This window comes from Oncorhynchus tshawytscha, linkage group LG19 (assembly GCF_018296145.1).
Source record: "Oncorhynchus tshawytscha isolate Ot180627B linkage group LG19, Otsh_v2.0, whole genome shotgun sequence".
NCBI classification, from domain to species: Eukaryota; Metazoa; Chordata; class Actinopteri; order Salmoniformes; family Salmonidae; genus Oncorhynchus; species Oncorhynchus tshawytscha.
The window spans coordinates 20,989,449-21,005,330 of record NC_056447.1 but is presented as its reverse complement, the minus strand read 5'-3'; the positions used below and the strand labels follow the sequence as shown (position 1 = coordinate 21,005,330).

Here is a 15,882-nt window from a genome sequence, read left to right as displayed (position 1 = left end):
TGAGAAGGGAGGTAAAGGCAACAAAGGCCATGGTGGCAAAGTAAATACAATATAGCAAGTAAAACACTGGAATGGTAGATTTGCAATGGAAGAATGTGCAAAGTAGAAATAAAAATAATGGGGTGCAAAGGAGCAAAATAAATAAATAAATTAAATACAGTAGGGAAAGAGGTAGTTGTTTGGGCTAAATTATAGGTGGGCTATGTACAGGTGCAGTAATCTGTGAGCTGCTCTGACAGTTGGTGCTTAAAGCTAGTGAGGGAGATAAGTGTTTCCAGTTTCAGAGATTTTTGTAGTTCGTTCCAGTCATTGGCAGCAGAGAACTGGAAGGAGAGGCGGCCAAAGAAAGAATTGGTTTTGGGGGTGACTAGAGAGATATACCTGCTGGAGCGTGTGCTACAGGTGGGAGATGCTATGGTGACCAGCGAGCTGAGATAAGGGGGACTTTACCTAGCAGGGTCTTGTAGATGACATGGAGCCAGTGGGTTTGGCGACGAGTATGAAGCGAGGGCCAGCCAACGAGAGCGTACAGGTCGCAATGGTGGGTAGTATATGGGGCTTTGGTGATAAAACGGATTGCACTGTGATAGACTGCATCCAATTTGTTGAGTAGGGTATTGGAGGCTATTTTGTAAATGACATCGCCAAAGTCGAGGATTGGTAGGATGGTCAGTTTTACAAGGGTATGTTTGGAAGCATGAGTGAAGGATGGAGTGAATGAGTGAAGGATGCTAAGTATTTTAGGACAAATCGCTCTGTTTTGTTCATCACGTATTTAAGAGCTGGAGGCCACGGAAGGAGAGTTGTATGGCATTGAAAAACCTGTATCCAGGAGTGTAATTATCCCAAATGAAATGAAATTAATATGCAGCTCATTAGCATAATACAACGTTAACTATTCATGAAAATCGCAAATGAAATGAAATTAATATGCTAGCTCTCAAGCTTAGCCAAAAAGATTGTTTTTGTTAACAACACTGTCATCTCAGATTTTCAAAATATGCTTCTCAACCATAGCAAAACAAGCATTTGTGTAACAGCTAGCGTAGCTAGCGTAGCATTTAGCGTTAGCATCAGCAGGCAACATTTTCACAAAAACCAGAAAAGCATTCAAATAAATAATTTACCTTTGAAGAACTTCGGATGTTTTCAATGAGGAGACTCTCAGTTAGATAGCAAATGCTCAGTTTTTCCTGAAAGATTATTTGTTTAGGAGAAATCGCTCCGTTTGGTGCGTCACGTTTGGCTACCAAAAAAAAACGAAAATTCAGTCATCAAAACGCCAAACTTTTTTCCAAATATCGACTGAAACGTGGTAAACATTGTTTAGAATCAATCCTCAAGGTGTTTTTCACATATCTATTCATGATATATCATTCGTGGAAGCCTCCTCTCTCCTCTCAATCACTGGATGACTGCGTGCAGCTTGTAGATTACGCACCAATTTAGACAAAGGACACCGGGCGGACCCCTGCTAAATATAGTCTCTTATGGCCAATCTTACAATGATATGCCTACAAATACGTCACAATGCTGCAGACACCTTGGAGAAACGACAGAAAGGGCAGGCTCATTCCTTGCGCATTCACAGCCATATAAGGAGACAATGGAAAACAGAGCCTCAAAAATTCTGCTCATTTCCTGTTTGAAGTTTCATCTTGGTTTCGCCTGTAGCATGAGTTCTGTGGCACTCACAGATAATATCTTTGCAGTTTTGGAAACGTCAGAGTGTTTTCTTTCCAAAGCTGTCAATTATATGCATAGTCAAGCATCTTTTCGTGACAAAATATTGCACTTAAAACGGGCACGTTTTTTTATCCATAAATTAAAAGAGCGCCCCCTATATACAAGAAGTTAACACAGTGTCCAAAGAAGGGCCAGAAATATACAGAATGGTGTCGTCTGCGTAGAGGTGGATCAGAGACTCACCAGCAGCAAGAGCGATCTCATTGATGTATACAGAGAAGAGAGTCGGTCCAAGAATTGAACCCTGTGGCACCCCCATAGAGACTGCCAGAGGGCCGGACAGCAGACCCTCCGATTTGACACACTGAACTCTATCAGAGAAGTAGTTGGTGAACCAGGCGAGGCAATCATTTGAGAAACCAAGGCTGTCGAGTCTGCCGATGAGGATGTGGTGATTGACAGAGTCGAAAGCCTTGGCCAGATCAATGAATACAGCTGCACAGTAATGTTTCTTATCGATGGCGGTTAAGATATCGTTTAGGACCTTGAGCGTGGCTGAGGTACACCCATGACCAGCTCTGAAACCAGATTGCATAGCAGAGAAGGTATGGTGAGATTCAAAATGGTCGGTAATCTGTTTGTTGACTTGGCTTTCGAAGACCTTAGAAAGGCATGGTAGGATAGATATAGATCTGGAGCAGTTTGGGTCAAGAGTGTGTCCCCCTTTGAAGAGGGGGATGACTGCAGCTGCTTTCCAATCTTTGGGAATCTCAGGCGACACGAAAGAGAGGTTGAACAGGCTAGTAATAGGGGTGGCAACAATTTCGGCAGATAATTTTAGAAAGAAAGGGTCCAGATTGTCTAGCCCGGCTGATTTGTAGGGGTCCAGATTTTGCAGCTCTTTCAGAACATCAGCTGAACGGATTTGGGAGAAGGAGAAATGGGGAAGGCTTGGGCGAGTTGCTGTTGGGGGTGCAGTGCTGTTGACCGTGGTAGGAGTAGCCAGGTGGAAAGCATGGCCAGCCGTAGAAAAATGCTTATTGAAATTCTCAATTATGGTGGATTTATCAGTGGTGACAGTGTTTCCTATCTTCAGTGCAGTGGGCAGCTGGGAGGAGGTGTTCTTATTCTCCATGGACTTTACAGTGTCCCAGAACTTTTTTGAGTTAGTGTTGCAGGAAGCAAATTTCTGCTTGAAAAAGCTAGCCTTGGCTTTTCTAACTGCCTGTTTATAATGGTTTCTAGCTTCCCTGAACAGCTGCATATCACGGGGGCTGTTCGATGCTAATGCAGAACGCCATGGGATGTTTTTGTGTTGGTTAAACTTAGCTAGCTAGCAAGTGATTTTGGACACTGGTAAACAGTGTGTAGTTTGTGCTTTATTTACAATAGTTTGAAATCTTGCAGAAGTTGTAGACATGTTATTGTTCTCAGAAATCAGCCCTGAGCACACAGCCAGACTTTCCCGACTCGATACACTGTATGCAGTGCACTGACTAGTTTTTCATACAAATATTTTAATACCTTAGCTAGATGTTACATTTTGCGACTAAGACCTCCTTGGAAAAAATTTCTAAATTAATTGCAGATTTCTTGATTTATCATTAGATTAATTCTGACTATTTTAAAGAAGTGACTATTTTGAGGAAATGGCTTTGTTGTTGCTACGGTGACTAGGGGGACAAACAACAGTATCTGCCAGGGTATGATATTCAAACTCAACGCACCCACATCAAACCACACCACCACGACAACTCTTGTTTGGATTGGATTCAGTCATGGCCAGTAACATTTCTTAACTTTTTACGGCTGAGATCCCGTTAACGGGATCGATATGACAACAGCCAGTGAAAGTGCAGGGCGCCAAATTCAAGTGCAGGGCGCCAACAGAAATCTCATAATTAAAATTCCTCAAACAAGAATTTTACCCCATTTTAAAGATAATCTTGTTGTTAATCTCATCACAGTGTCCGATTTCAAAAAGGCTTTACAACGAAAGCACACCATCTGATTATGGTAGGTCAGTACCTAGTCACAGAAAAACATTTTTCCAGCCAAAGAGAGGAGTCACAAAAAGCAGAAATAGAGATAAAATTAATCACTCACCTTTGATGATCTTCATCAAATGACACTCATAGGACTTCATGTTACACAATGCATGTATGTTTTGTTCGATAAAGTTCATATTTCTATCCAAAAATCTCAGTTTACATTGGCTCGTTATGTTCAGTGATGTTTTGCTTCCAAAACATCTGGTGATTTTGCAGAGAGCCACGTCAATTTACAGAAATACTCAGTCAGAAATAGCATTAAAAAATATTCACTTACCTATGATGATCTTCATCAGAATGCACTCCCAGGAATCCCAGTTCCACAATAAATGTTTGTTTTGTTCGATAATGTCCATCATTTATGTCCAAATACCTCCTTTTTGATCGCGCCTTTAGTTCACAAATCCAAATTCACGACGCGCAGGCCAGACGAAAATTCCATTACAGTCCGTACAAACATGTCAAACGATGTATAGAATCCATCTTTAGGATGTTTTTAACATACATCTTCAATAATGTTTCAACCGGAGAATTCCTTTGTCTTTAGAAATGCAATGGAACGCGCCTACCTCTCACGGGAGCGCGCGTGATCAGCTCATGGCCACCTGGCAGACCTTTTACTCAATCAGCTCTTATTCTCTCCCCCTTCACAGTAGAAGCCTGAAACAAGGTTCTAAAGACTGTTGACATCTAGTGGAAGCCTTAGGAAGTGCAATTGGACCAAATGTACACTGTATCTTGGATAGGCAAAGAGTTGAAAAACTACAAACCTCAGATTTCCCACATCCTGGTTGGATTTTTTCTCAGGTTTTTGCCTGCCATATGAGTTCTGTTATACTCACAGACATCATTCAAACTGTTTTAGGAACTTCAGAGTGTTTTTCTATCCAAATCCAAAGCTTCTGGGCCTGAGTAGCAGGCAGTTTACTCTGGGCACCTTATTCATCCAAGCTACTCAATACTGCCCCCAAGCCATAAGAAGTTAATGAGCAATCTTCAAAAAGAGGCCAAATCAGGAAGTGCCCTTTAAAAATAACCTTCAGATTATGGATTCTACTTACATCAAACCACTGTCATTTTACAAATACCAGCTCTAATTATTTACCTACACAGTGTCCTAAACCAGCATATTGTTGTTGGGTAACAGAGTGAGGAGTAGATACAGATAACTGCCAAAATAATTTTCAAATACTTGTGTAAATGCTGAATAAAAAGTATATTAAAAGTAGATGCTTCCACACAGATGATTCCACACAGGTGTGGCTCCTGAGTTAATTAAGCAATTAACATCCCATCGTGATTAGGGCCATGTTTAAAAACACTGGTTAAGGCCATTATTTTGGCTACCATGGCTTTGCTCCCATAGGATGAGAATGCCCTAATCCACAGGGCACGAGTGGTCGCTGAATGGTTTGATGATCATGAAAATTATGAAAACCATATGCCATGGACAACTCAGATCAAACCCAATTGAACACTTATGGGAGAATCTTGAGCAGTGCCTGAGATAGCATTTTCTAGTGCCATCAACAGTGATGGAATTTCTCGTGGAAACTAGTAGAATCTATTTAAAGGTTCACTGAAGCTGCTCTGGTTCATGGTGGCCCAACATCCTATTAAGACACTTTATCTTGGTGTTTTCTTTATTACATATAGATGGTTAATACTGGACTGCTGTTTGCAGCATCATATTATTAGTATTTTTTAAAGAAATTGTCATTTAGCAGACACTATTATCCAGTGTGACTTTCAAGGGCACATCGACAGATTCTTTCCCTCCTAGTCAGCTCTGGGATTCAAACCAGCAACCTTTCGGTTTCTGGCTCAACGCTCATAACCGCTAGGCTACGTGTGACAGACAGGCATGTAGCAGTTCTGACGAATCCTGCTTTTGTTGTTCTCCTGCAGCATGGTGATGCCTCTGCTGTCAGCCAACTGATGAGTGTGAAGTGTGTGTGTGTGTGAGTGTGTATGCGTGTGCCTGCGTGTGCGTGCATGTGTTTGTAAGAGAGTGTGTGCGCAAGTGTGTAGTCTGTGTGTGTGTGTGTTTTGTTCTGCATGCATGGCGCTGACTCATCGCCCTCCTCAGTCATTTCATTATGGCCTAATTAAACGCGTCTCATTACCCAGCGCAATAATTGCTGACGCCTATGCCATGGAAACAAGGAGACATGCGGAAAAAAAGGAAGACAACTGAGGCCACATTAAACAGCAGTACTCAAGGGGCGCGTGTACGCAGGACTCTTGAACCTCTTTCTGTGCAACTCTGTATGTGTTTTCGACTGTGTCAGGGAAAAGGTCACCATTGTAGTATGTCCATGACTCCAGAATCAGATAGTTGGTCTTCATAGAGGACGTTTGTTGTTCATGGCTGCAACCATGCACTATATTTTTGCTGAACTTCTTATGTAGTGGCGTTCAAGTCTTGGTTGCATAGGTAGCTGAGCTCTGGCGAAGAAATTATAGAGAAATTATGGAATTCTTCCATTTGTTTCTCAGGGCTGTGACAGCTGAGCCGAGGTGCCACGGTTTCTCTTGGAGGCGGAAGCAGCGAAAGACAATCTTCCTGCAGTCAAATTGTCATTGTCTCCTCAGTTGGCAGAGCAGGAAATTCATTGTTTGGAGAAATATTAGACAATTGCACCCAAGCTGTGAATGTGCTTTAATTAAACAAGGAGCTCAGACATCTCAGAGACCCTGTAATACAGCAGCATGACAAGGAAAGGGGAAGACTTTCTCAACCGTTGTGTTCATATTGCAAACATGAACAGTACACGCCATTCAGCATGGATAGTAGCCTAGTGTGGAGTTGGCTGGGCATGGGGGAGTGGGTTTTACCTTGGGTTTCTTGTTATCAGAAGCAGTTACTGGCTGGCTGGCTTTTCCAGGGTGGATAGATGTGGGGTGCAGAGAGGGTGTGGAGTGACACTGAGGTGGCGGTGGTGGCGGGATGCCAAGTGCTTATTGTCAATTTCATCTGCTCTTTCCAATTCTGGTAATGCCTAGCTTTCTCACACAAACCCTGTGGATGACCTACTTACCTATTCATTCTCACTCTGTGTTTTTCAATTCGGTTCAGAACAGTGTGTGTGAGTGTGTTGGTGACTGACTGAAAATCTTTCCCACTCTGCAATGAATGGATCTTGCCAGGTCATTTCTCTCTTTGACTTGCCTGTCTCCCTGTTTTGAAACACAATAGCACTACCAGGCACGCTCATTTCGGAGTTCAAAGCAACAAAAAAGCAACATGAAAGCCACTCTGTATAAATGTAACTTAACTAGCCCACCTATTAATTGAGTCACCATCTACACGGCCTCTTTATTTATGTGTCACGAGACACCGGGGCTAACGTTACAGCCCGCTAACATTCACATGACCATAGTGATGCGAAAGCTGCAATGGGTTTTCTGTGTCCCCTTTCCTGGTAAAGGAGAATAATAAATGTGAGGCAAAAGCAGCTTCGTGATCATTAATGAGACAATTAGTGTGCAGACCAGGGGCGCTCTCTCAGCCCGGCGCTGGACAAACAGCTCCATTGTTGTGCCTCCCAGCCACGTCACAATGACTAATCAAAAGAGAGCGCAGGGGAAGCTAATACATATTTGGTCTGATTAATACTTCCCCACTAAGCAAAGGCAAGGCAGCTTTTCTCTTTTCCCACTGTCTTGGGGTCCGCTGGTTCACGGTCTTTCAAGAAGACAGGAAGAGCACCGGCGATGGGTGACAGCCACCTTCACAGAATCACACTGCATGCTGGGAAACATGGAGGAGGTACGGGGGTAGACAGGGAGGGAGGGAGGGGGGTGGCAAAGGATACATTGTTTTCTTTTTTGGTGGTCCTTCTTCAAAGACACTGGGTTATTCATCTGTGTGAGGCCCGGAGTGTCCTGAGATCACAGCGCTGTGTGTCTCTCTGGGGAGGGTTGGAACAGCACAGGGCTGCCCCATATAATAGCACAGCATTGGCCCTCTGGGAACTCCACTATCAGGACACTGGCCAGTAAATAATGAAACAGTCAGGATGATGGACACCGCCTGACGTTGTCTCTTTGGCTCCGAGACTCTAGTAAAGGATGTTGACAACTTCTCTTCAGGCAGCCCTGACTGCCCTACACATTTAAACTAGACCCAATGCTACATAGATTATGCCCTTTACAAAGGATGTTTATGGGACAGCCAGTCAATAAGGGGAACACACGTGTGTTTTTATCACCATGGTGTGTAGGAGGAGTGTTGAAGATCATTATCTCTGAGACAAAAACAGCTACATGTATACACCTCCTAGACTTAGGGCCAAAATGTTTGTATGTGTTTCAATAGTGATTCCTTTATTACTGCTCCATCATCAAAACAGCCTTCATACCTTATTCTATCCAATCTGGATAGAGTAGCTATGATCAATAGGGGAGATTGGGGTAAGTTGAGCCACCCTTGTTTCTAGGAAACCATACACAACATGAATCATGTGCCCATATATTTAGGAATAGGTCTTCATTTCATGGAGTCTGTGAAGGAATAAACCATATGGAAATAGTGGTAAGCAAGTTAGATCCCCAAAAAAATGGATTTTCACCAAGTCAAATTAATTTATTGTGTTCAAGGTTTGTATCTAAACCAAAGCTTGTATCTAAACCAAAGTAGATAATTTTAAGATTTTTCTATACATCAGTTGGGGTCTCTATAAGCTTCAATATGAGGTCCTAAACCTAGCATGAAAGTGTATCATTGTAGCTGTGTGGGCTAATATAGTGAACATGTTTGCCTTGAGGTAAGTTGAGCCTATGGTTGAGCCAATGGAAAGTTAAGCAAATGGATGTGTTTTCTTCCCAGGCGTAATGCAAGGCATTATCACTTGGATATGAGGTAACAACAGGGCCTGGCCTGTGTTAAAGTGTTTAAAAAAGTACAAAGTGTTTATTAGGTGTTAAGCTGTGTTAAAAGTATAATAAAAAAAGTACAATGTTTTTGTTAGGTATGAAGCCTGTGTTAAAAGATGCTTAAAATGATTCAAAGACAAAAACGTTATTGTGATTGTGTTGAATTGTGTTTGGGAAATGAAGATAGACATGGTTTTAAAAGGTTATTGGTAATATTTCATTCAGTACAGAAATTTTAAGGCGGCTTCACTTCACCTGTGCCTCAACTTACCCCCATACACTTTTTGAATTTGGATTATTTCCAGGGATACACAACGTCCTGAAATATATCTAGATATCTTTGTTAGAAAGAATACTATATTTCTCTTGATGGAGTGATGCTGGGAAAAATAAGCTAAATTCTCCCCTACACAATTGTGTGTCTCAATCTAATACTTTGTCATAAGTCACAGAAAGGATTCAGAAAATCCAGAAAATTTAAGGGAAAGGAACAAAAAACATTCCAATAAGAGCTAAAGTGGTCATTAAAGAGTGAAGAAATAAGAACTGCAGTGTAGAAAGCACCTAATGCATTAATGATACCTCAGGAAAAATCACTATCTTGTTATCTCTGATCTTATCACATTTGGATGGTTCAGTTGTAGCTGTGATAATGTTTTGGGAAATGATCTTTTGACTTGATAAGATAACGCAACAAAAACATCATCTTTGAAAACAACAACACAAAAGCACCCCATTGATTGTATAATATATGAAAATGTAGATACTGAGACGCAAGTATCTTTAAATTCGGGTCTTAGTTCCCCGAAACCATCCCCAATGTTACACTTTCTCAGTTTAGTTGTATATTTTCTGGGGTGAGCAGGGCAGCAGTTGGAGAGGCAATAGCTGAATTTACATTTAAAGCGTAACCTCAGTATCTAGGACAGTTGAGAATCCAAGAGTTACTGATAGATGTTTGAGGCAGACAGGCATATCCATACGCATAAAGCAATATCAACAAAGTAAATGGAGCGACACATTGCAGAGATCAGGCATTTGAATAGCTCACCTGAGTGACTGGGTTGAAAAACGCCCTGAGAAATGTGACCTTGCGTTACGGCTTCCAAATAAACATTGGCATCTCGCCTTATATGGCTATATGTATGCTTTCACCCCCCATTCTACTTGAGTTGGAATGATATACCCAGGCTTGTATATAGTGTGTATGTGTTTGATGAAAATAATATTTCTTTGAGACATAAAGACCGTATTTAATTGAAGCTTTTGTGTAGATGCGTGTCATACATGGGGACTTTTCGGAAGCTTTTGAAGCAAACCGACATTAATTTGAAAGAGATTTCTTTCAGTCACATTAATTTTGTCTTTCAATGGTATGGGTGGCAGAGAGGAATTGATATCTGGGTGCAGGAAACAGTAATAGGCAACCCCCTGTGGTTATCCTGATTATGCGGGTGAGATATTATAAATGGGTGTGTACAGGGATTCAAGAGATTGGTGTTCTTGTTATAAAAAAATATATCTATTCTGTCGGGGCAGCTTTGAATTGAGTGAGAGTGTCTTGTGTGTAAAACCAATCTCCTTTTCACTTCTGTCAGATACATTCCCTTCTGTCACTTCAATAAATATTGAGCAACTTTTTCAGTTGATTTTGCAGGAGTTTCTGGCACCTGGCAATATTGTTAAAAGATAAACCCATCATAACACAAGGCTCAGGGGTGTTATCTTCCATCTGTGAGGTGTTTTCACAGGTAGACCTAAACTGGTCTCCTATACCAGGGTTTCCCCAACTCGGTGTCCCAAACTCGCCCTAGCAACACAGCTGACTCAAATAACACATTGGGGAGGCAGGACCGAGTTTGGGACACCCTGTCTTACTTCAATTACACTTTATATCCCTCCAAATATGTTAGAATGCAAAATGATTTGTGACCATTTCATTTGAGTAATGTGGTTGTTTTCGGTAGTATCTACGCATTTTAAAGCTGTCGTATCATGTTCTGTGTAAATTGTTTCATTGCTTCCACTATAACACATAGGCCTAGCTGTCATCCACAGGTGCCGTAATACTGATAAGACGCATCTCCTTAAAGGTGTCATCCGGCCCAAGTCAGTTATGGCCACATTGCCCCATGCTAACCTGCTACGGTCTGACAAACAGTAATATATGCCATCTTCTGAGATGGTCGATGCGTTGGTGTCATTCTAACTGCACCCAGTCCCATCTGCAGATCTAAAGGACTGCCTTTGGCTTGAGACTACTGGGAGATAAAACATGGAAAAATCAGTCCTACTGTATGCAGTATTTAACTGCAGGCTATGTATAATTGCCATGCTATTAACAATGGGCCCTAGTTCTCCCGTTGACTTCTTCACCTGCATTATAGATGAGGGGCTGTAGCCCCAGAGTCCCCTAACCCCCTGCTGGAGCCAATCAGGAGGACCCACTCATCAACATTTTGTGGTGTCCCATGACACACATATGCAAATGTCTGTGAATATCATGAATAGCATACCTTATTAAATGCAGCTGCACTGTTGTGATATACTGTACATGATATACATGTAGGTTTCCACCCTCACTCAATGTAAATTTACCCGCCTTAAGATATGCATAGTATACAGCAGCTCTGCAGGGGAAATTATAATCAGCTCTGAACTGTGTTAATTGACAAGCAAATTTATACCTCTGCTATAAATAACCCTGCTGATGTCTATGAGGCGTGTGAAGAGCATTATCAAATGTCAGAAGGATCGTATTGACTCTGAAGAGGAAGGCTCTGTCTGCTTAGCCTGTGACCTTCTTCCATGATTCATTTCCACCTGTTAGTCTTTCTAACTTTTAATAACAACATGTCTACTCCTGTGTGTTTGGGGCAAGGCGTCACATTTGATGTCTGATTTGATTTATATATTTATTTGTTATTGCCTTCTCTTCCCAAATCCAATTTTAGCTGACATTTCTCATGACTGTAACGAAGAATGACCTTTGAAAAGGACACTTCCGTTCTTGCATGCAGACGGGTGGTGGTCTAGTGGTGTAGGGAGGCAGGCCTAGTGTCGGGGAGGCAGGTCTTAACAATGGGAGAGGTGTTGTTGCCTTCATCCATCTCCCCTACCCCTCTCACCCACCGAGGGAAAGCCCACTCCCAGGCCTGCAAGTCACCTTGGGAAGGTGTTACAGCGGAAGCATCTGCCCCCGACCTTAATGTTGTTCAGAGTGATAATTGCATTGGGGCTTTGACTGCTCTCTCCTTGATCTCTCTCTCATGATCAATTCTCTGATTCAATGAGCCTAACACAATACACTGGCTGAGGAACAGAGGAAAAGCGTAAAGAAAAAAAGTTCCCATGTGCTTTGGGTGCAATGCCTGGTTATGAGGTAATGAAGCCTTCATAAGGACTTAATAATTCTTCCCTCTTTATGTTAATAGGGTTCGTAATCCACATCGACAGGCTCCTTCACCCTTCCAACCCTCCAACACCACTCACACAGCACTCTCCGTCTAACACAGAACACATTCAGGCTCATGGCTACATCATAATTGTACAGATACGCTACAGATACGACCGTTTACCCACAAGGACACACGTAGAGTGACAGTCTGAATGCCTTGCACAGAATATGCACACATGCTCATATGGTCATTGCACGCATCTATGCTCGATTACACACCCATGCATATTCATGCCAACATATAGTGCACCGATGCATTCAGGGTTGGCTCTAGCCTTTTGGGGGCCCTAAGCGAGGTTTGGTTGGGGGCCCCCCCACCTTTTAGTGTCTCACCTCTTAATGGTGGAGAGAACTTTAAAGAAAGTTAATTTCCTTCATTTCTACACATTTTGCCATAGGGCTTATAGAAAATGTTGCAGTTTCAAGGAATGTCTTTGCAATTCTACACATTTTGCCATGGGGAGGAGAGAACATTTAGCAATTTTACAACACATTTCATACAATTCTATTAATTTTGCCATTGAACAGAAAGAACAAATGTGCAGTTTAACAGATAATTTCCAGCAATTCTACACATTTTGCCATGACTTATGCCATGTTAATATGATATATGAGTGAGAGTGACTAACAAAACCAATGGGGGCCCCTGGAAGTGAGGGCCCCTGGGCATGTGCCTTGCATGCTCAGTGGGTATTCGGCCATGATTACTACAAGTTTTGATAGCTGGTTAGACTAACTTACCAATAATACAATTGTTAGCTGATACAGCTTATTGAGTGAATGACAAGAAAAGAACAACTGTGCTGATGCACAACCAAATGTCAGAATCAGAACTTGTGTTTTCTACTATACCTGACTGAGTTCCTAAAAAAAAGTGCATACGGCCTCCCGAGTGGCACAGCAGTCTAAGGCACTGCATCTCAGTGCAAGAGGCGCCACTACAGTCCCTGGTTTGAACCCAGGCTGTATCACATCCGGCCGTGATTGGGAGTCCCATAGGGCGGCGCACAATTGGCCCAGCGTTGTCCTGGTTTGGCCGGGGTAGGCCGTCATTGTAAATAGGAATTTGTTCTTAACTGACTTGCCTAGTTAAATAAAGGTTAAATAAAAAATAAATAATAATAATACTTTAAAAAAAAATAGTATTTCGTTTATGCCTGGGGCCGCCACTGTATGCAGAAGATACTGTGTCGAAACAACACGAGTTCTTCCAGAGGCCTCCTGCTCTTCCCCTGCTCCAGTATGAAGCTCTCCCTAAACCATTCCAGTAATTGATTCTGTCTGTGTGACAATCTGAAAGGGATTATTTGTGAGCCAAGAGAGGTTTCCTACAAAATTCCGTTATTGTGTTCCATTTTTAGACTAATGGTGTGAATTTATTTGTTTTTTTTTCCTCTGAAAAGCTGCAGCTCACATCATAGTTCCATTCCCATGTGATGCCATTATCTCTTTATCACTGTTACACAGATGGAAGGTGACTGTTAGACTGGGGAGCATCATCTTTTGATGCTGCAAAGGGCAGGTCAACAACTGCAGAAACCATTACTAATCACTACTAATACTCTGTTGTCTAGCAGCCAGAAAAAAATCCTTTGTCAACAGGCCATCTTCATGGGCATACTTTCTTAGAAACACTAGCTTTTTCCTCCTACAGTACACTTGTATCTAATTCCAGTGTCTATATTTGTCCTTCTGAGGGCAGTCTTTGTGTAGAGTTCCCATTTCTCATTAGCGTGTCCCCATCCTCAGGGGGACAGGCTTGATAGACAGATGGACAGACAGACAGTCTTTTTGCCGGCTCAGTTAGCTCTGGCTCTGGCGACATGTTATTTTCCTAGGACTGGGCTCTTAATACACAGTGTCCAGATGAACTCCTTTGTGTGCCAAGAATAATAACATGTAGAATTAAACCATACAGCCCCTGCTAGTCCCAATGGATGCAGCTTTAATAATCTCATTATCAATTTAATGAGGTGATTAGAATGCCAGGGGCCAGGGGTGCACATAGTGTTGTGGAAGATGCTAGTAGCATCCTGAGTCCTCCTGGCGTCTTGGTGGTGCAGTCCTCCTGGCTCCTAATCCTTCAGCTAGCTAGGGGATTCGTTACCATTGTCTCTGGAGACCTGGCTCGACACGGCTGCTGTAATGCCGGGTCACACGCTCTGTCTCTGTTATGGTGGTCGCAGGTCCTCTAAAAAAGATGTACAGCTCTGTGTGGGGTTCTGTTGCCTCTGTGTAGGGTTCTGTTCCCTCTGTGTGGGGTTCTGTTCCCTCTGTGTGGGGTCTGTTCCCTCTGTGTGGGGTTCTGTTCCCTCTGTGTGGGGTTCTGTTCCCTCTGTGTAGGGTTCTGTTCCCTCTGTGTAGGGTTCTGTTCTCTCTGTGTCACAGAAAATGCAATGTAAAATCATGAGCGGTGGCAAGCGCCTCTTTGGCTTTTTTGTTGCCACCGAAACAGGCATGTGCAGCTGCGCATCAGTGTTTAGTAGGGTTAGTCTAGGGCAGTAGTTCCCAACCAGGGGTACTAGGACCCCTGGGGGTACTTGGGAAAGGGGGATACCTAGTCAGAGAAGACATATTAGACCACAGGCCTGCTGGTAAAATGCACATGAGGTGGTACTTCAGGTGGACTCCGGGCAGAGCAAAATTCAGTTGGTGGTACAGTACCCGAAAAAAGGTTGGGAACCACTGGCCTATGGGATCCCAATGCACCCAACCACCAAAGGAAGTACTTGCCGAGGAAGCACATTAAGCATCGCGGTAATGTTTCCTGAAATGAAAGGAACAATTTTGTTGTTTCATTTGATGCAATCAACCTGGACAGACCTTTTCCTTTGAACCTTAAACATGTAAACAACATAGACTACCCATGATTCAACTATGCCATAACATGTATGGTAATGATAAAGAATGGTATGAACGGTAAGATTTCCCCCCCTTTCCCTCTCAATGATTGAGGTAAAAAAAAACAATTACAGACTTCGTCTACCCCGACCCAACGATTTGAAATCCTTGAATGGGAGTGAATGAGTGCACACTGCAGGGAGAAGAGGATGTGTGATAGGAATTGGACTGTAATGTGGGGGACAGGCAACCAGCCCTCAGCTGGGCAATTTGACTCTCCAAAATCCTCAAGCTGAATTAGTCACAGTGGCTGCTGAAGAGCCTCCTGTGCCTGACCAACTGAGGCCGGCTTCTTACCCGTAATGTGGGATACTGAGCCTATGCTACCTACCGCCAGGTCTGAGATGGGGAAGGATTTACTGTACAGTAGAGTGATTTCATCTTTATATTTGAGAAAATAGCCTGAACTGCCCATCCTACTGTATGTCTCTATCCATGGTGCTGAAGTAAGAACAGGCAAAGGGCTGTGTTTGAATACTGGCGCTGTCCAGGGTACTGTACTAGAGAGGAGCAGGTAACGAGTATGCATTGAATATTGTACAGCAATGTGGACTATTGACAGCACAAAGAGATATGTGTAATTATGCTGCCCATAGATGCTGCCCATTGATCTGGTCTTGTGCTGTCTGTGGTTCTGTATAGAGAGGCTACTGAGAGGTGTGTGTAGTGTACTCTTTCCCTGTCCGTGGTGCTGCAGAGCAAGGCAGCAGAGGGAACAGGTCAGGGACAGGCAGCCAGAGAATCAGCCGTCCCCAGCTCCCCAGGGCCAGATGAGTGGTAAGACTGCAGTGGAATGCATTGATTATCTGTCAAGCAGGCCTGCTAGGATCTAACCAGGGCAGTGTTAGGGTATTAAGTGATCTGAAGTATTCAATGAATATTGATAATGAGTGGCTGTTCGCCTGGCTC

At 42.9% G+C, this 15,882-nt stretch overlaps 1 protein-coding gene across 4 annotated transcripts in view; it reads left to right on the top strand.

Annotated features, from left to right (window-relative positions):
* ntrk3a (neurotrophic tyrosine kinase, receptor, type 3a) overlaps window positions 1-15,882 on the top strand; it is a 265,004-nt gene that overhangs the window by 89,499 nt on the left and 159,623 nt on the right. The gene's annotated exons all lie outside the window — the stretch shown is intronic.